This window comes from Schistocerca nitens, chromosome 5 (genome assembly GCF_023898315.1).
Source record: "Schistocerca nitens isolate TAMUIC-IGC-003100 chromosome 5, iqSchNite1.1, whole genome shotgun sequence".
Lineage (NCBI taxonomy): Eukaryota > Metazoa > Arthropoda > Insecta > Orthoptera > Acrididae > Schistocerca > Schistocerca nitens.
The window spans coordinates 83,621,890-83,643,836 of NC_064618.1; positions in this window are offsets into that span (position 1 = coordinate 83,621,890).

A 21,947-nucleotide genomic window follows, 5' to 3' on the forward strand; every position below is an offset into this window, starting at 1 on the left:
GTAAGCTTAGGGGCTGATGACCTTAGCAGTTAAGTCCCATAAGATTTCACACATTTGAACATCTCTATGGGATTCAAATGGGGAGCGCGAGAAAGCTACGCCACGCGTACAGTATCTTCCGTTTTCAAGGAAACGCCAACCCCCGTGCTCTGTAAGGTCGAGCATTATCGTCCATCAATAGGAAGTCTGGGCCCACAGCACGTCGCAACAACCGAAAATGAGGCCCCAAGATCTCGTCACGATACCTGACAGCAGTTAAACCTTGCCGATTCAGCTGTACAATAGGTGTTCGAGTGGTAAATATAATCCCTGCCCACACCATTACCGATCCTCCTCGATATCGGTCTCTTTCCACAACGTTTGGGTCGATCAAATGGTTTAAATGGCTCTGAGCACTATGGGACTTAACTGCAGAGGTCATCAGTCCCCTAGAACTTAGAACTACTTAAACCTAACTAACCTAAGGACATCACACACATGCATGCCCGAGGCAGGCTTCGAACCTACGACCGTAGCGGTCTCGTGGTTCCAGACTGTAGCGCCTAGAACCGCTCTGCCACTCCGGCCGGCCCCGAAATCGTATTCCACTTTCCATCCAGATGCGAATCCGTCGTGAATCAGTCTCCAGACTAAATCGGGACTCACCTGTGAAACCAACATTGGACCACTATTCGACTGCCGAGGTGGCATGTTGATGAATCCACTTCAGACGTTCCCTTCTGTGAAGACGCGTCAGAGATAGACATACCGCAGGTCTCTGACAGTAAAGGCCACTCTGCCGAAGCCTTCTGCACACCGTTTGCCTCGCTACAACGCGTCCAGTGGATGCTGCGAGCTCACATGCCAGATCCCGTGCAGTACTAAGGCGATACTGTCGTGCCCTTACACCAAAATGACAGTCGTCTCTTCTGAAGTCACACGTGGTCTTCGGGATACAGTTTCGGTCTCTTATAAATTGTCGCGTCATCCGAGAAACAACAGAACGATTGACCCTAAGCCATCAGGCCGCATCGGTTTGCAACTGTCCTGCTTCCGTTCTTTGTATGGCTCTCCACCATAGAGAGTCTGGTAGGCATATTCTCTGCACCACACTGCACCGTCTGTGAATGCGTACCCAGCGATTGTTGTCCGTTGAGCGGAATGCCATCTTCCATGCGGAACAAGATCGTAGGGACATCTGGTTGACAGTATGATTATATCGTGAATTTGACGCAGGACGGGGAAATAGCGGTTTGTTGCTTTAATGTTGGACACCAGCGCATAAACGTATTCTGTGGTTTATACCGGGAGAAGTTCTGAGAGTGGGAGTCCCAGAGTGGCGGGGCTAACTTCTAGTAAATAAATGAGCGATAACCACACCAATAAAGAAAGAGGATGTTAGATGTTGTTGGCAGGAACAAAACAGACTCTGTTGCACTGAATACGTCCTCCTACTGTCCTCTCCATACTACAATAATCCGACAGAGGTGTGACGGACAGCTGGCAGCAATTTGCTTCTACACTCCTGGAAATGGAAAAAAGAACACATTGACACCGGTGTGTCAGACCCACCATACTTGCTCCGGACACTGCGAGAGGGCTGTACAAGCAATGATCACACGCACGGCACAGCGGACACACCAGGAACCGCGGTGTTGGCCGTCGAATGGCGCTAGCTGCGCAGCATTTGTGCACTGCCGCCGTCAGTGTCAGCCAGTTCGCCGTGGCATACGGAGCTCCATCGCAGTCTTTAACACTGGTAGCATGCCGCGACAGCGTGGACGTGAACCGTATGTGCAGTTGACGGACTTTGAGCGAGGGCGTATAGTGGGCATGCGGGAGGCCGGGTGGACGTCCCGCCGAATTGCTCAACACGTGGGGCGTGAGGTCTCCACAGTACATCGATGTTGTCGCCAGTGGTCGGCGGAAGGTGCACGTGCCCGTCGACCTGGGACCGGACCGCAGCGACGCACGGATGCACGCCAAGACCGTAGGATCCTACGCAGTGCCGTAGGGGACCGCACCGCCACTTCCCAGCAAATTAGGGACACTGTTGCTCCTGGGGTATCGGCGAGGACCATTCGCAACCGTCTCCATGAAGCTGGGCTACGGTCCCGCACACCGTTAGGCCGTCTTCCGCTCACGCCCCAACATCGTGCAGCCCGCCTCCAGTGGTGTCGCGACAGGCGTGAATGGAGGGACGAATGGAGACGTGTCGTCTTCAGCGATGAGAGTCGCTTCTGCCTTGGTGCCAATGATGGTCGTATGCGTGTTTGGCGCCGTGCAGGTGAGCGCCACAATCAGGACTGCATACGACCGAGGCACACAGGGCCAACACCCGGCATCATGGTGTGGGGAGCGATCTCCTACACTGGCCGTACACCACTGGTGATCGTCGAGGGGACACTGAATAGTGCACGGTACATGCAAACCGTCATCGAACCCATCGTTCTACCATTCCTAGACCGGCAAGGGAACTTGCTGTTCCAACAGGACAATGCACGTCCGCATGTATCCCGTGCCACCCAACGTGCTCTAGAAGGTGTAAGTCAACTACCCTGGCCAGCAAGATCTCCGGATCTGTCCCCCATTGAGCATGTTTGGGACTGGATGAAGCGTCGTCTCACGCGGTCTGCACGTCCAGCACGAACGCTGGTCCAACTGAGGCGCCAGGTGGAAATGGCATGGCAAGCCGTTCCACAGGACTACGTCCAGCATCTCTACGATCGTCTCCATGGGAGAATAGCAGCCTGCATTGCTGCGAAAGGTGGATATACACTGTACTAGTGCCGACATTGTGCATGCTCTGTTGCCTGTGTCTATGTGCCTGTGGTTCTGTCAGTGTGATCATGTGATGTATCTGACCCCAGGAATGTGTCAATAAAGTTTCCCCTTCCTGGGACAATGAATTCACGGTGTTCTTATTTCAATTTCCAGGAGTGTATATTGCGGGCCTCCTCCCTCATTATTCGATTGAGACGTTCGCGGAAGATGGGAAAGAGCTAAGTGAAAGTTGGCAAAGATTAAGGAAACAAGTATGTGTAAAAACGCACTCTCTATTCAGGCAGGATAGCTTTTCATGTATCCTCTGCTCTGGATGAAATTCTAAATAAGAATACGTCCTGTCACAATCGTGTTATACGAAACCCTCAGACGTCTTTTCCTACTGGCAGGATGGTCGTGCGGGCACTCTTTCGGCTTAATTACATTTCACACGATTAACGGTGTATATAGGCTGTCCCATTTATTTTGGACATCCCAAATAACTTTTGTCCTCAAGCGAAGTAAAAGATTTATTTATTTATTTACATTTTTCGAATGTTACCATCGAACTTATGGCTTTTGCCAACTTCATACATGGTTTGTGTCGTAAATTAATATAAATAACACATGTAGTAGTTGTACATATATTTACTTTAATATTCTAAACATATTACATCTTGTAAGAGAGGACATGTAACTTAGACTTCGCAGAGTGTATACAAACACTTCGTTACTAGGAAAGCTTTAAACTCCCTATGAAATAGCTTTGCTTCACAAATTTTTACAGTATGTGGCAGTTTGTTGAACCGTGTCTGCCCACTGACGCAAGGACTATTGCCAGCTGTTTTTAATTTTATCCTCTGCCTAAAGTAGTTACCCTTACCTCTAGTATCATTATGTATCATTGCACTGATTTACTTTGTCTTAACTATTCACAAAAATATAATTAGTTTATACAGATATAAGGAATATATTGTTAAATGTTTATGTTGCACAAATGTTTCATCACAGGACTCTCTCGATCTCTGTCGATGGCCTAACCTAATTGGTCTCTTCTGTAATATTAATATTCTATTCAGATGTATGTCCGCCCCACAGTTCAGTACCATAATTAAGAAATGGATAAATTGTTCCGCAGTATACCGTTTTTGAGGTTTGACTTGGAACAATTTTTGCCAGTTGGCTTATCAAATACAAGCTATTGTTGATATTCTCAAATACAGACTTAATATGGATTACCCAACGAAGATTTTTGTCCAGGAAATTTAATGTTATCTGTATTTACTGAAGCAATATCACACATATTGTTTATTTCAACTTCATGCGAGACACATGTTTTAAATGTTAGTGGCTGGGATTTACTGATGTTGGTGTTTAGGCCTTGGTGTAATAAATATGTGGTTATTCCCGTTACACCCTTAGTTGCACCCTTAGAGTGTGATGCCTCAAAGTCTTTCTAGTAAAATAAGAGAGCATAGCTTACTAGACGTGTATTGAAGGGTTGTGTCATGTCACTGACACCAAGAAGAGGAAGGGACCAAGGTTCAAATGGTTCAAATAGCTCTGAGCATTATGCGTTTTAACTTCTGAGGTCATCAGTCACCTAGAACTTAGAACTAATTAAACCTAACTAACCTAATGACATCACACACATCCATGCCCGAGGCAGGATTCGAACCTGCGACCGCGGCGGTCGCTCGGCTCCAGACTGTAGCGCCTAGAACCGCACGGCCACTCTGGCCGGCCAGGGACCGAGGACTAATCCCTGCGGCACCTCCTGGATTACTGTATCTCCAGACTGGAAATCTACGAGCTTATTATGTGTTTTGCTTGAAAGTTGAGTACACTGCTTTCCATTTGTTAAGTGTGTGGACAGTAACTGCATAGATGAGTCTTTGATACTACATGCCTTCAGTTTCCTAATAAGCAGCCCATGGTGGACTGTCAAAGGTTTTGAAAAGATTTATAAATTACTAATTGTCTTCACTCCTTCGTGTAGGAGGGTGTGCACTTTATGGAGCATTTCAATAACTCCAGTTGTTGAGCAGCGACCTTTCCTAAAATCATGCTCATGGTGTGTTTCTGTTAAGATTTGTTTGTGTGAAACAACCAGAGACGTGAGAAAGGGTAACCATTTCAAAAATCTCACTAAAAGCAGAGACCAATGACATCGGGCAGTCAGTCTGAAGCCTCTTTTGTGCTTCCCCTCTTATGCACTCGTTTAACAATGCTTCTTTTTGGACTACTAGGATAAACGTTTTCTATAATGCATCATGAGGCAGGTTAGAGGTTTAATTACTTATTTCATGCATTTTTTTTTCTACAGTACTTGACATGCCGTCCGATGGAGCTATATGTTTGTTTTTTAATATAAGTATTATCTTCCTTAAATAATTTTCCTTAATCTCACCAAAATTCAAAATCAAGCAATTGTTGCCAGCTAACAAGGGGATTTAAGCCAGCATGATTGCTTTTCTCGTGTCTTTGTTCGTTACGAAGATGTGGACAGCACTATGTCTTGTGTAACTAGCACCGTATTTTTTTTTTTTTTTAATTCGGTAATCCATTTCCTCTCCTGAATAGCTGTTCAAAGAGGTATTGCAGTGTACTGTTCACGTAAACATGAGGTTATTAAAAGCATAACACAAAATTGCTTTTGTCTCTTCTGTATCAGCACACAGTGCAAGTACCACAGGTAACTAGCACATCCAGTTGCTAGACTAACAAATGGAAAGAGAAGAAAAATGCACGCCAGTCATTCAGTCAATCGACTTCAGTTGAAGGTTTGTGTGAGTACAGTCTACACCAACGAAGAGAAGCTCATCTATGGAGAATGAAAGTTAGCGGGATAGTAACAGCAATAATGTTTTCTTATTTGAGATAAGAATGGGACTGTTGAATGCGATGTACACTGGTTTTGACGATACGGATTTCCTGTCCAAGTTGCCGCGTACTGACGTGTGAATTCATTACTACATAAGCGAGATCAGTGATTTCGTGTCGAGTCTCGTGCTCTGGTGGTAAAGTGGGATGCCTGTATCTCGAGAGGTCGCGGGATGGAATCCTGGAAGTTTTCAGTCTGCCTTTTATCTATCCTTCATCTCTCACCGATGTGAGATCGACACGTGATTCGGGTTCCACATTAAACTTCCCCCAGTTCGGTAACAAGCAGATTGGGAACACGCAAGTCGCCGAACTGGCGTCCAGTTGAGAGACCAATACCCGGCCGTTGAGCCACGTGAATTATTGCTATTAGTAACTTCGTCTGTGCGAGTCGTACGACTGATGAGTTACCTTAGGTTGAATCTTGCTGTTTCGTGAAGCGACACAAGGCGAGAAAACATCCGTTGGGAACGTGCGTTCTTCTCAGGATATCGCTCTCCACTGACTTCCTCAGGCTGAGTGGCAATACGCCTACCTGCAACCACAATAAAGTAAAAGTAGGTAGTGATGCAGTTTTTGATCAAGGACTGTCTTTGTGGGACACAACATATCGTTAAAAGCTAGTAGACTATTGTACGAGGGTGAGTCAAATGAAAACCTTAAATACATTTTTTTTAATATTATTTATTGTGCAGAAGTGGTACAAAGCTGTATCACTTTTCAACATAATCTCCCCCACGCTCAATACAAGTCCTCCAGCGCATACAAAGTGCATAAATTCCTTTCGAAAAAAATTCTTTTGGTAGTCCGCGCAACCACTCATGCACCGCGTGGCGTCACTCTTCATCAGAACGGAACTTCTTTCCTCACATTGCTTCTTTGAGTGGTCCAAACATATGGAAATCACTTGGGGCAAGGTCTGGTGAGTATGGTAGACGAGGAAGACACTCAAAATGCAGGTATGTGATTGTTGCAACTGTTGTACGGGCAGTGTGGGGCCTTGCATTGTCATGTTGCAAAAGGACACCTGCTGACAGCAATCCACGTCGCTTTGATTTGATTGCAGGCTGCAGATGATTTTTTTAGGAGATCTGTGTATGATGCACTGGTGACAGTGGTCCCTCTAGGCATGTAATGCTCCAAAATGACGCATTTTTCGTCCCAAAAGAGAGTCAACATAACATTCCCTGCTGATGGTTCTGTTCGAAACTTGTTTGGTTTTGGTGATGAGGAATGGCGTCATTCCTTGCTCGCTCTCTTCGTTTCCGGTTGGTGGAAGCGAACCCAGATTTCGTCCCCAGTAACGATTCTTGCAAGGAAGCCGTCACCTTCTCGTTCAAAGCGCCGAAGAAGTTCTTCACAAGCATCAACACGTCGGTCTTTCATTTCAGGAGTAAGCTGCCGTGGCACCCATCTTGCAGACACTTTGTGAAACTGGAGCACATCATGCATAATGTGGTGTGCTGACCCATGACTAATCTGTAAACATGCTGCAGTGTCATTCAGTGTTACTTGGCGGTTTTCCTTCACTATGGATTCAACTGCTGCAATGTTCTGTGGAGTCACAATTCGTTGTGCCTGACCGGGACGAGGAGCATCTTCCACTGAAGTCACACCATTTGCGAACTTCCTACTCCATTCGTAGACTTGCTGCTGTGACAAACATGCATCATCGTACTGAACCTTCATTCGTCGATGAATTTCAGTAGGTTTCACACCTTCACTACGCCAAAACCGAATAACAGAACGCTGTTTTCCCTGGTGCAAGTCGCAAGTGGGGCGGCCATCTTTATACTGATACTGCGTCGCTATGTGTGCATCTGCACTATGCTCCTATCTACAGGCCATTCTGTACGCTCTTTATAGCACGCTTACCAACTTACGGGATAACGGCGCGAAATTTCGACTTGTTATTACAAATTTAAGGTTTTCATTTGACTCACCCTCGTACTAAACGTACCTCTATTGTAAATGAGAAAACATTATTGGGGTTGCTGTTCTGCTTACTGAATTCTCCATAGTATTTCTACCTCGCCTTCGTTGGTGTACACTGTACCCACATAAGCTTTCCAATGAAGACTGTTGACTGAATGATCGAGGTGCAATTTCCTTGTGTTTCCACTTGGTTCAAATGGTTCAAATGGTTCTGAGCACTATGGGACTTAACATCTGTGGTCATCAGTCCCCTAGAACTTAGAACTACTTAAACCTAACTAACCTAAGGACATCACACACATCCATGCCCGAGGCAGGATTCGAACCTGCGACCGTAGCAGTCGCGCGGTTCCGGACTGCGCGCCTAGAACCGCTAGACCACCGCGGCCGGCTTCCACTTGTTCAGTGTTAATTTCCAGCAAGTGAACGAGTTACGTTACCCCCATGTACGTGCATCGTATTTAATGACATCATATTTATGTGAGTGGTACTTTGTGATACGTTTTTGAACAGGTCTTAAGGAGAGCAAATGGATTACCGAATAGAAAAGATTAGGGTACTATTTTAAAAAAGGCGTAGTGCTGTTCCTATCTTCGTATCAAACAAAGTTGCAAGGAAGGCAGGCATGCTGGTTAACATCCCACTGGTAGCTAAGCAACATTTGCTTGGTTCATTTTTCATTTTGCTCTAGACAAAAAGTTATTTGGGTGAGGCAAGGTAAACTGGACAGATGAAACTATATGGTTCCAGATATCATTTCAAGTTTCGTTCGATGTTGAGGTGCTACTCCAACACAGCTGGAGAGCCTATGTAATGCTATTCGTGTCTATCGGAAATACCAAGTGAACAGAAGAGTGAATGGCAATTTGGACTAAGGGAAACCTGCTAGGGTAGACCGTGTGGTTGTTTCAGAGCCACTGTGCCAGGTAGTCGTTAGCGCATCGGAGACTCAGATTTGAATCCCGGCCTTGGTAAAAATTTTCGTTCATCACTACAGGCTGCAGATATACATCATAAATGTGTGAGACTTGAAACGCCTCTAGAACCGTTTAGTTTCATTCCATTGAAGGCCCTATGCCTGGATTTCACGTAGGATCCCACATTTCGTTCGATGCTACGGTGCTGATCCTCCTTGGTACACAAAACGGGGCAGACCACTGTTACAGAAGCAACGGAAAAACATGCCAAATTTAAACGGACGCAAAATCTCGAAGATTGGCGATCTTTTACAGAGGCTCTAAATTTAGCGCGGATTTCAATGCGAGATGCTTATAATAGTTTCCACAACGAAACTTTGTCTCGAAACCTTGCAGAAAATCCAAAGAGATTCTGATGGTATGTGAAGTATGCTAGCGGCAAGACACGACCAATGTCTTCTCTGCGCGATAGCAATGGAGATACTATCGAAGACAGTGCTGCCAAAACAGAGTTATTAAACACAGCCTTCCGAAATTCCTTCACTAAAGAAGACGAAGTAAAAATTCCATAATTTGAATCAAGAACAGCTGCCAACATGAGTAACGTAGAAGTAGATTACAATGAAATGAACACCCTTAGCTGCTTACAGGCGTTGACATACGTCAACGGGGACAGATGAAAATGTGTGCCCCGACCGGGACTCGAACCCGGGATCTCCTGCTTACATGGCAGACGCTCTATCCGTCTGAGCCACCGAGGACACAGAGGATAGCGCGACTGCAGGGATTTATCTCTGGCACGCCTCCCGCGAAACCCACATTCTCAACGTATTGTCCCGCACTACATTCGTAGTGCCCCCGCCCATTATACTCATTACTCGCGGCCCGTTGCCGATTCCCGTAAGAGTTCGGGCACTGTGCATTCGCACAGAAGAAGAAGATGGTCAAGTGGCCGGTGAGCCTTAACTATATATATACTAAGATGGTATCTGTTCTTTCGGACATGCCCGAAAGAGCACATACCATTTTAGTATATATGTAGAAGTAGATATCCTCAGAGTAGTGAAGCAACTTAAATCACTTAACAAAAACTAGTCTTCCGGTCCAGAATGAATACCGGTTAGGTTCCTTTCAGAGTATGCTGCTGGAATACCTCCATATTTGACAATCATATACAACCGTTCGCTCGACGAACGATCCGTACTCAAAGACTGGAAAGTTGCACAGGTCACACCAATATTCAAGAAAGGTAGTAGGAGTAATCCACTAAATTACAGGCCCATATCTTTAACGTAGGTATGTACCAGGATTTTGGAACACATTTTATGAATTACCTCGAAGAAAATGGTCCAATGACACACAGTCAACACGGATTTAGAAAATATCGTTCTTGTGAAACACAACTAGCTGTTTACTCGCACGAAGTGTTGAGTACCATTGACAAGGGATTTAAAATGGATTTTGTATTTCTGGTTCTGCGGGAGGCCTTTTGACATTATACAACACAAGCGGCTTGTATTGAAATTGCGCGCTTATGGAATATCGTCTCAGTTATGCGACTGGATTCGTGATTTCGTGTCAAAGAGGTCACAGTTCGTAGTAACATAAGAGAAATGGTCATCGGGTAAAACAGAAGTGATTTCTGGCGTTCTCCAAGGTAGTGTTATAGGTCTAGTAAGATCATCAGAAAATCAAAACAAATTGCAAAACGATTTGGAAGAGCTATCTGTACGGCAATTCACCCTAAATACTAAAAAGTGCGAGGTCACCCACATGAGTGCTAAAAGGAATCCGTTAAACTTCGGTAACACGATAAATCAGTCAAATCTAAAGGCCGTAAGTTCAACTAAATACCTAAGAATTAGAATTACGAACAACTTAAATTGGAAGGAACAGATAGAAAATGTTGTCGGGGAGGCTAACCAAAGACTGCGTTTTATTGGCAGGACACTTAGAAAATGTAACAGACCTACTAAGGAGACTGTCTACACTACGCTTGTGCGACCTTTTTTATGAGTAGTTTGCTGCTGCGCGGTGTGGGATCCTTACCAGATAGGATTGAAGAAGTACATCGAAAAAATTCAAAGAACGGCAGCACGTTTTGTATTATCGCGAAATAGGGGAGAGAGTGTCACTAAAATGATACAGGATTTGGGATGGAGATAATTAAAACAAATGCGTTTTTCGTTGCTGCGGAATCTTCTCACGAAATTTCAGTCACCAACTTTGTCCTCCGAATGCGAAAATATTTTGTTGACGGCGACCTACATATGGGGAAACGATCACTATAATGAAATAAGGGAAGTCAGAGCTCGCTAGGGAAGATATGTATGTTCTTTCTTTCCGCGGCTTATATGAGATTGGAATAATAGAGAATTGTGAAGGTGGTTCGATGAACCCTCTGCCAGATACTTAAATGTGATTTGCAGAGTATCCATGTAGATGTAGATGTAGACGTTCCTATACAGCGGGAGAGCCTCTCCAATGCTATTCGAGTTTAGGGGGAATTCGAAGTGGGCTGAGTCGTAAATGGCAATTTGGATTTATGATGAAGGTGTGCCGTGGTAGTGCTTGCGGTCGTGGTGCAGAGGATGGCGCATCTCCCTAGTGGCCAGGAGACCCAGGTTCGGATCCAGGCTTTGGTACAAATTCTCATTCATCGTTTGTGTCTGCATATTCAGGGTGATCCATTGATAGTGACCGGGCCAAATATCTCACGAAATAAGCATCAAACGAAAAAACTACAAAGAACGAAACTCGTCTAGCTTGAAGGGGGCAACCAGATGGCGCTATGGTTGGCCCGCTGGATGGCGCTGCCATAGGTCAAACGGATACCAACTGCGATCTTTTAAATAGGAACACCCATTTTTTATTACATATTCGTGTAGTACGTAAAGAAATATGAATGTTTTAGTTGGACCACTTTTTTCGCTTTGTGATAGCTGGTACTGTAATAGTCACAAACGTATAAGTACGTGGTATCATTTAACATTCCGCCAGTGCGGACGGTATTTGCTTCGTGATACATTACCCGTGGTAAAATGGACCGTTTACCAATTGCGGAAAAGGTCGATATCGTGTTGATGTATGGCTATTGTGATCAAAATGCCCAACGGGCGTGTGCTATGTATGCTGCTCGGTATCCTGGACGACGTCATCCAAGTGTCCGGACCGTTCGCGAGATAGTCACGGTGTTTAAGGGAACAGGAAGGGTTCAGCCACATGTGAAACGTCAACCACTACCTGCAACAAATGGTGATGCCCAAGTAGGTGTTTCAGCTGCTGTCGCTGCTAATCTGCACATCAGCAGCTGACAAATTGCGCGAGAATCGGGAATCTCAAAAACGTCGGTGTTGAGAATGCTACATCAACATCGATTGCACCCGTACCATATTTCTATGCACCAGGAATTGCATGGCGAAGACTTTGAACGTCGTTTACAGATCTGCCACTGGGCACAAGAGAAATTACGGGACGATGACAGATTTTTTTCCACGCGTTCTATTTAGCGACAAAGCGTCATTCAGCAACATCGGTAACATAAACCGGCATAATATGCACTATTGGGCAACGGAAAATCCACGATGGCTGCGACAAGTGGAACATCAGCGACCTTGGCGGGTTAATGTATGGTGCGGCATTATGGGAGGAAGGATAATTGGCCCCCATTTTATCGATGGCAATCTAAATGGTGCAATGTATGCTGATTTCCTACGTAATGTTCTACCGCTGTTACTACATGATGTTTCACTGCATGACAGAATGGCGATGTACTTCCAACATGATGGATGTCCGGCACATACTTCACGTGCGGTTGAAGCGGTATTGAATAGCGTATTTCATGACAGGTGGATTGGTCATCGAAGCACCATACCATGGCCCGTACGTTCACCGGATCTGACGTCCCCAGATTTCTTTCTGTGGGGAAAGTTGAAGGATATTTGCCATCGTGATCCAGCGACTACGCCTGACAACATGCGTCAGCGCATTGTCAATGCCTGTGCGATCATTACAAAAGACGAATTAGTCGTCGTTGAGAGGAATGTCGTTACACGTATTGCCATATGCATTGAGGTTGACGGACATCATTTTGAGCATTTATTGCATTAATGTGGTATTTACAGGTAATCACACTGTAACAGCATGCGTTCTCAAAAATGATATGTTCACAAAGGTACATGCATCACATTCAAACAACGGAAATAAAATATTCACACGGACGTACGTTCTGTATTTTAGTTTAAATAACCTATCTGTTACCAACCGTTCGTCTAAAATTGTGAGCCATATGTTTGTGACTATTACAGCGCCATGCATCACTAAGCGAAAAAAGTGGTCCAACTTAAACATTCGTAGTTGTTTACGTACTACACGAATATGTAATAAAAATGGGGGTTCCTATTTAAAAAACACGCAGTTGATATCCGTTTGACGTACAGCAGCGCCATGTAGCGGGCCAACGGTAGCGCCATCTGATTTCCCCCTTCAAGCCAGACGAGTTTCGTTCTTTGTAGTTTTTTCGTTTGACGCTTATTTCGTGAGATATTTGGCCCGGTCGGGATGAATGGACCACCCTGTGTACATCGCAAATCGGACACCCTGCTCACGAAAGTACACTGTGCAACAGAATTAAGCGATCACTTTTTCGAAACCCTGTAATTCTCACCAATTGCGACGATTATGTTTGAAATTCGGCTCAAAGATGCGTACAGCCTTCTTCTGTCATGGTGCCGAAGCGTGGTGCCCTGCGGCCTCACCTGCTTCCAACAGCAGGGTGTCGACACTTGCGGAAGAAAAGGTCACAGGTCAGGAGTTCAAGTGACGTGTAACGTGGGTTAAAGACGTCACACTGGCACCAAAATTTACCACAATTCTGTCCGATACCGCCATGAACTGATCGCATGTTCGGAAAGGTCGTCACATGCCCTCTTACACACATTTCTCCCCCTCTTTTGACGCCTCAGCGATGCTGGTCAGAACCGCGAGGTCCAGCATCGCGATTTTCTTACGAGTGGCTGAAGAAAACATTCTAGACTCACCACTTCACAGAATCGGTACGAAAAGGCTGCAGGGGGTGGCATAAAGGGCGGTAATCAAACAGTTCGCAGTGCGATGGGCAACAGGAAAAGATTGTTCACAACATTTGTCACTGCTTATTCCCTCGGGCGTTTCATACCTTCTACTAACAGGTGTAGAAGCGATTCATACTGTAAAACCCCAATCTATCTGCAATGTTTTCGGCGATTCTTATCACACGCATAAGAATCATTGACTCAGTGGTGCAGTGTTCTAATGCCTCCTTAGAGAACCACATGTCTACCTAATCCACGCTTGCACCGCTGTTTGTTATGTGAAGTCCCTCCTATATCGCTGCACAATCTTATATGACTGCAAGTGCTTGCGCAGTTTATTCGACCCATGACTCGTAACTTAGTGTGTAACAACGAACATTTCGTGTTCTCTTCCTATGCCGCGCTGTTTAATAGTGCACACAGTCTGTCAGACATAAAACCGCACACGCTGACATGGTATTTTGTATATTGCAAGGTGTTCTGAGGCCTACATCTTCACAGGCCACAGTTACCGGGGGCCTGAAGACTGTGTCGATTTTATGTTTTCTCAGGAGCCGGCTAATCTTCACTGTTACTGAGCCACGAAACGGTAAAAACGCGATCTTCTTTCGCTCTTCTTCGGAGGCCGTCTGCTTTCGCGGGTTAGATGAAACTGTTTGCGAAATTCGTCTGTTGCTATAGGAGTTTTCCTTTAAAACCGTACGTAAGTGGCCCAGATCCCTCAGCAGGTTTTCAGCGTCTGAGACGGTTTGCGATCGATGTAAGCTACCAAGGTCTTCAGAACCGGGTTTGTTGGGCATTGGTAGTCGGTGGCGTGCCGATACCGATCCATGTGGGTGGGCTTGCGGTAAACGCTGTGACCTAGAGACCCTTTGGGCTTAGGGCAGACAAGAACGTCCAGGAACGCCAAGGAACTGCCCTCTTCTTCCATCGTGAACTTTATGTAGTAGTGGATGTTGCTGATATGTTTCAGGAATTCTTCCAGCTTTTCATGAGGCCATATGATGAAGGTATCGTCGACGTAGATACAAAAACAAGCAGGTTTTGCAAGAGCCGCGTCCAAGACAATATCCTCAAAATGCTCAATAAAAAGGTGAGTTACAACTAGAGCTAACGGGCTCCCCATTACGGCGCCGTCCGCTAGTTTATTTCCACTGAGGTTCCACACCACCGTAGATCATCTTTGAAAGTAGTGTCTTCTAGTGTTTGGTACGTAGGAGATGTCAGTCATTTCGCGTTATTTATGTTAGATCGCGTGGCCAAAGAAAGGGGCAGAGTCGGGCAATTCATCAGAAATTTTAGTTAGGAAATATAGACAATTGTAATATAAGGGTTGTTTTTTTAATCTACAATAAATGCATAATAAGAAACAACGTTTGTCATTTATTCTTCTTCTTCTTCTTCTTCTTCTACGTGATCAAGCCCAGTGGACCATACGCTGCTACAAGTTTCCTCCTCCACTGTATTCTGTCCATTGCTGCTATCCGCCATCCGTTCACATCTATTGACACTTGGTTTAAATCTTCATGGAGTCCATCCCTCCAACGCTTCTTGGGTCTCCCTGGCGGTCTCTTTCCTGTAGGTGTGAAATCCAGGAGCTTCCATCCGTGCCACATGGCCGGCCCACTGCATTCGTTTGGCTTTGACAGTTCCTGCTATGTTGGGCTGCTGGTATAGTTCCTCAAGCTCTTGGTTGTATTTGATCCTCCGTTCCCCTGTGTCTGCATCCAGAACCGGACCGAAGATCTTCCGAAGCACTTTTCTCTCAAAAACGAGGAGCTTATGGAAGTCATGTTTCCGGATACTCCACGTCTCACAGCCACATAGAGCAGTAGGCTGGATCAGGGTTTTGTACAGTCGAATCATGAACTGTCTGGAAAGATATCTGGACGGAAGTAGCTGTGCTAGGCTGTGGTAAGATCGGTTTCCTGCTTGTATTCTGGCATTGATCTCTGCTTCACATGACGAGCTCTCAGTGAAAAGTGCCCCTAGGTATTTGAATTCGAGCACTCACTTGCCTTAATCGTTCATTTATGTTGAGGTTGTAATTAATATGTTAAAGAGCATTAAGAGACCCTAAGACATGCTTCAGGGGGTAGTCAGACAGGGCCAAATCATCATTTTAGCGTTCAATATTTTCCGTTGTGCACATGCATTTTACACCCGCCTGGAGTACCATCTTGGATATGGCTTACCCTGCCAGGATCCTACTTAGACTCTTCTGGTAGTAGTCATAAAGTGGTTTGAAAGCTCGGAAATTTTCAAATTTTTTTCCCCATTTAATGTTTAGGTGTTACTGATAGTGATCACCAGCTTGCGTGTATAGTTTGCAGTGATAAAGTCACGCGATAACATTAAAAATGTTTTTGTATTTATTGTATTCTTTACAGAGGCGTTGTGCTTCAGCTTGCTAGCTGCAATTTATTGATTTATGTTGTCATTTGTCAGTGTATTTTATTTGTACTGTAACGACACTGCTCGTTCACGACGTTGCTATTAGTTTAACTGCTTTGTTGTAGATATTTTGTCTTACGTGCCCATTACATAATAAATGTCGGTAGTGAAAATTGTGTTTATTTTAAGACAGAACTGTTATAAGGGATCAGTTTACGATAACTAGAGCGAAAGCGCGTTTAATAGCACAACAGATCACAAGTTATAACAATATAGAAATGGCAGATACACGGGGTAGTCAAGAGATGGGATGAGAAAGAGTTCCGGGCTCGATTCCCGGCGGGGTCAGGGATTCTCTCTGCCTCGTGATGACTGGGTGTTGTGTGATGTCCTTAGGTCAGCTAGGTTTAAGTAGTTCTAAGTTCTAGGGGACTGATGACCATAGCTGTTAAGTCCCATAGTGCTCAGAGCCATTTGAACCATTTTTGACAAAGAGTTAGCCATTTTAGCAGCACATGGCACAGGTGAGGAGAATACCGATCCAAGGGAATTTTTTGAGGGTGATAGACACAGTCAAGCCCGCGGTGGGCAATCTGATAGAGAAGATGAGGAACAGCGACACACTGAGGCAATCGGAAAGATATGGGAATATAATGTAGGGAGCCCAAGTGAACGCGGAAAAACTAAGAATTGTGGTAGATCGCCAGCAGTGGGATCGTCACGAGACAGCATGTCAGGGGCGCGCGGTGATGGCTTTCTTGAATAGTAAGAAAAGGAAAGGGAAAATGGAAGAAGATCACCTACGAGTAGAGGCATGGAAAGTCACAATAGGAGAGAAGATCTAGATAACACAGGTGTGTTGGACGTCCTTGCATACCTAAAAGAAATGGGAAGTAAAATTCAAAAGGTCAGCTCTGAATTGGCAAGTAAAATTCAAAACTTTAGTGCCGAAATGGGAAGTAAAATTGAAGGGGTCAGTGCTGAATTGAGAGAGCAAATAAAAAAGGGGAATGATGAAGTACGCTCTGAAATGGGAAGTAAAATTCAAAACGTTAGTGCTGAAATGCAGAAGGTCAACTCAGAAATGGGAAATAAAATTCAAAACCTTAGTGTCGATAATCAGTCAGTAAAATATGAAACGAGGGAAGTGAAAAATGAGGTAGTGATGCTCCGAAGAAAACTAGGACGAGAGATTGCGGAGGTCAGAAGAACAGTGAACGAGGCGCTATTACAAGTGAGGAGGGCAAAGCGGATTTCTCTTGAAACATTAGAGAAGACGGACAACACGACAAAGATGCGTAGAGGTGCATTAACGAAGTTGCAGAGGCGCGCGAAGCAAGTAGAAATAATGCAGAAGCAAAAGACAGAAATTGCGCCAAATAAGGCATCTACCGCGGAACTCTCCCAGTTTAAACAAAACATAATAAGCGAAATTAAGTAATTATCTCAGGAAGTCAGGTCGCAACCTAGTCAAAAATCACATCTCAGAAAAGAAGTAGTATGAGATTTGGAAACAACAGAAAACGGAAGAGCCAGTTCAAACACAGCACGATCATGTCCAAGCCCAGACGATGTTAGAATGTGCTCGAATGTAAGAGTTGCTCGTCAACTACAGACTGAAAGTGTATCTGCAGAGCAACGAAATATCGCTAGAGATATGGTCCCCGCATCTACACAGGGCACGATGGGGTCGCAAATTGCGAATACGGAGAACAGCAATGAAACATTCCATATGCACAATTGCTATCCGATAATGCGCACCACGAAACATTTTTCCAGTGAGGAAAACGTGACAGGGAATAGCAGAGGGGTTGCCTAAGGTAACGGTAGACAGGGAACGTTAGCGCTAAGTGAGAATGTGATAGGCCGAGCGGGAAGAAACTCTAATGAAATTCTAGATTTTAAGCATTTTATCTCTACAGGAAAATTTCAGCATTACAAAGACGAGGGTAATGTTTTACACCAGAAAACCTTTATTGGTCAATTTGATTCATCATTATCTCCTCACCGGCATCTGATGAACAAAGTCGACTTCGTATGTTCACGTTTCGAGGGAACAACGGCCGAATGCATGCGGAACATTGCAAAAACGTGCACGTCATACGAAGAGTTTCCTGACACATTTTTAAACAAATACTGGTCCAAGGAGACACAGGACAGGATCAAACAGGAAATAATGATGAGCAGAGACTTGGAGAGTTCAGGGTTCCGAAGTCCGGTGAAGTATTTCGAAAACTTGAGCAAGAAAAATCAGTATTTGGACGACCCATGCACACCGGCTGAGATCAAAAAAATGGTTCAAATGGCTCTGAGCACTATGGGACTCAACTGCTGAGGTCATTAGTCCCCTAGAACTTAGAACTAGTTAAACCTAACTAACCTAAGGACATCACACACATCCATGCCCGAGGCAGGATTCGAACCTGCGACCGTAGCGGTCTCGCGGCTCCAGACTGCAGCGCCAGAACCGCGCGGCCACTTCGGCCGGCGGCTGAGATCATAAGATTATGTTAGACGAAGGTGCCAATTTCCTACCAGCAAACGCTCGTCGGACGATGTGGAAGTGATGTAGAGGAATTCAAGGGTATCCAAGGAGTTCGCTTTCAATGAGCATCAGGAGCGAGAAAAACGTAGGCAGGGAGACGTGCAAAGTAAAAGAAGGGAGAAAAACGGAGGGAATAATGGAGGCCATAATTGGCAGAACAATGTAAATCGGCCGTCTCACCAAAACGTGGACCATGGATATCGTAGTGGGAACAACTGCAGTGGAAGAACTCTGGCAGAGGATATAGGCAACAAAATGGACGCAGATAGGATCTACAAAGTAATGGTGCATCATGGGGTGACAATAGAGAAACTCGTCCACAGTCTGACAAAGGACGGGGTGGAATGATTAACAACAGGAATCGGTAACAATCAACTGAAAATAGACCACCTAACCCTGGGAGAGTACTGCAAAATGACATAGAATAAGTAGGAAGAATTAAAGTGCGCTTGTATGGAGAAAGTAAAGTATAATGTATATAGTTGGTAATTAAGTTATTACATTGAAGAGAGATGTAGATATATCAATATTTTCTGTGCTACTATCATGTCAATATAGGTACTACCGTACATAAAAGGGCAGGATGTCGAGGGTGAGAAAATGTTTTGGTGTAGGCTATAACTATGTGCATAGCAAGCTGAGCGTACAATTTAAAAGGTGTTTAGAGTTTAAGATGTGCTATCTAGCCATGAAGGAATAAAGCAAAACTGAGAAACGTGTGGTACTGCAAAAATGTTGTAAAGATGTGTGAATAGGTAAGTTCGTTACCTAATTGATGTGGAACGTATTAGCAGAGAACGTCAGCATTTTAAAAAAGGAATTTTTGAACTACTTCATGAAATGAGTGTCTATTTTACATGTTTAGCAATGGGATCATAAATGAGTGACTTGCTACTAGTTGTTTGCGGTGACACGCAGGTGTGTCATCCACGTATGCTTGGTCTCCATTCAGAGAAGCGACAGTCCACTAGGTGGCCTGCTCCACGTGGCTACGCGAGAGCGCACCGTTATTTGTATGTGGAAATGATGTATTTATGCTGGTCAGAGAGACGAAACAATTGTGTACATGGTGGTCACTTCTGTGGAATACCATACGAGTGCACCGAACTATTCTTTGAGTGTTATAGCGACGTGAAATGGAAGTGTAATAAGGGGATATAGACACGTAAAATTAAATAAAGGATAATAAGAATGCTATATGTTCAAACCTCATGACATAGTGGGTAATACATAAGGGCATGGCAGTCGTGTTGATGAGCAGTGATTTTATGTAACGTACTAAAGTCTTTACTTTCCCAGGTACCACTAGTAAAAATAAAATGTAACTTTATTGACATGAGAAGAAGAGAACACCAGATAAAGGTAAAAGCTGCAGCTCTAGAAAAATGGGACAGAGACAGAGAAGGTATTACTGAGTAAAACCATCATAATAGGTACGTGAAGTATGATTAAAGAAAGAATCAGTGATTTTGTACTAAACTTGCTATGTAATTTATGATTGTCCACAGGAAGCACGTCAGAGCATGAAATGGGCAAGAGGCCCGCCTAACCATTCATTTGTGTATGTTTGTGCAGACGTGCACTTTATTGTTCAGAGATATTCACGACGACATCCATGATGAAATCAAGAGCTAGGTTCGCAACAGTACAGTACCTAACTGTTCTAACTATAAACTGTCCTGAGGGCAAAGACAGCAAGTTCGTCTGTACCAACAAAGCTGATATCGAGCGACCGTCACACACAGGCTCTCACAACAGAAGACCTCGTCTCTCCACCGCTAGCCTCCCAGCAAGGCTCTGCTCCGCACCATCGTAATTCCGAAAACGAATCATTTTCCCGAAACCACGGAGTATTCTCCCTCTCTACAGGTTCTTCCGAGCGCCGACCAACCATATTTTGGTCTTTTGTCGTCCAGCGCGGAAAGTTTGCGAGGAAAAACCTACACTCATACAATGGTACGCTTCTGAGAAAAGTTCTTGGAAATAACCCAGCCTGCGTGGTTTCCGAGGTAACACTTCTTCGCTCCTCTCGGCTGCGTCCAAACTTTCCAGAGTTCGGAGTATTATCCGGTTATCCTTCCGGCCCTGCTACAATAGCGGCCGGCAGTGGCCGTTCGTCCCTGTATTGTGTCCTCGCACTCAGGTGTCCAGACTGCCCGTCTTGTCACTTCCTGTGTGGAGCTGCACCACCACTCCTGTGTGGGCCTTCCACCCAGGGCTTGAGTTTCGCCTGTCATTTCATTTCCACTGTCGTTCCTACCTCTACTAGTATAGGCAATCATTCATTACGCCGTTCTGATAATAAAGACACTCCGTCACCTTTCGTGCAATAAGCGTTAACAGTTATTTACAAGGCGTACGTGACAATGTCAGTCTCCTTTATATATTCATATATACGATATACAACCTATCACATGATACCTAATTATGTTTGTAGATCATGGCAAAGTATGTGGATGGGTGCTTGTAAGGTGGGAAATTACAGCCACCTTACAATCTGAATAGCCCTTCTAGATTGTCTGGAAATGATGCTAACATTTACTGTCTAGTAACGTCATCAGGAGACAAAGACAATTGCAAAATAACTTAAACGCGATATATAAATGGTGCGAAAAGTGGCAATTGTCTCTCAATAAGGGAAGTGTGAGATCATCCGCGTGAGTACATAAAGAAATCCGTTAAATTTCGGTTACTCGATAAATCACACAAGTCTAAAGGCTGTCAGTTCGACTAAACATATAGGAATTACTGTTACGAACAACTTAAACTGAAACGATCACACAGATAATTTTGTGGAGAAGGCAAACCAAACACAGCGTTTCATTGGTTCAAATGGCTCTGAGGCTATGGGACTTAACTTCTAAGGTCTTCAGTCGCCTAGAACTTAGAACTACTTAAACTAACCTAAGGACATCACACACATCCATGCCCGAGGCAGGATTCGAACTTGCGACCGTAGCGGTCGCGCGAACGTTTCATTAGCAGAACACTTAGAAAATGCAACAGGTCCACTAAAGAAACTGCTTACACTACGCTTGTTCATCTGTCAGAGTACTGGTGTGCGGTACGCGATCATTACCAGGCGGGATCGTCGGAGGACGTGGTGAAAGTTCAAAGAAGGGCAGCTCTTGTAAGAGTATCACGACATAGAGGAGAGTGTGTCACTGGTATGATAAGAGACTTGGGATGGCAATCATTAAAACAAAATCGTTTCTCGCTGTAGCGAGTTTTTTTTTCCACTAAATTTCAATCACCAACTGTGTCCTTTGAATGTGAGAATATTTTACTGTCACCAACCTACTCGGGGAGAAGTGATCATCTTAATAAAATAAGAGAAATCAAAGCTCGTACAGAAAGATTTAAGTTTTCATTATTCCCACGCACTGTTAGAGAGTGGAATCGTAGAGGAATAGTCTGAAGGTGGTTCGAAGAACCCTCTGCCAGGCACTTAAGTGTGAA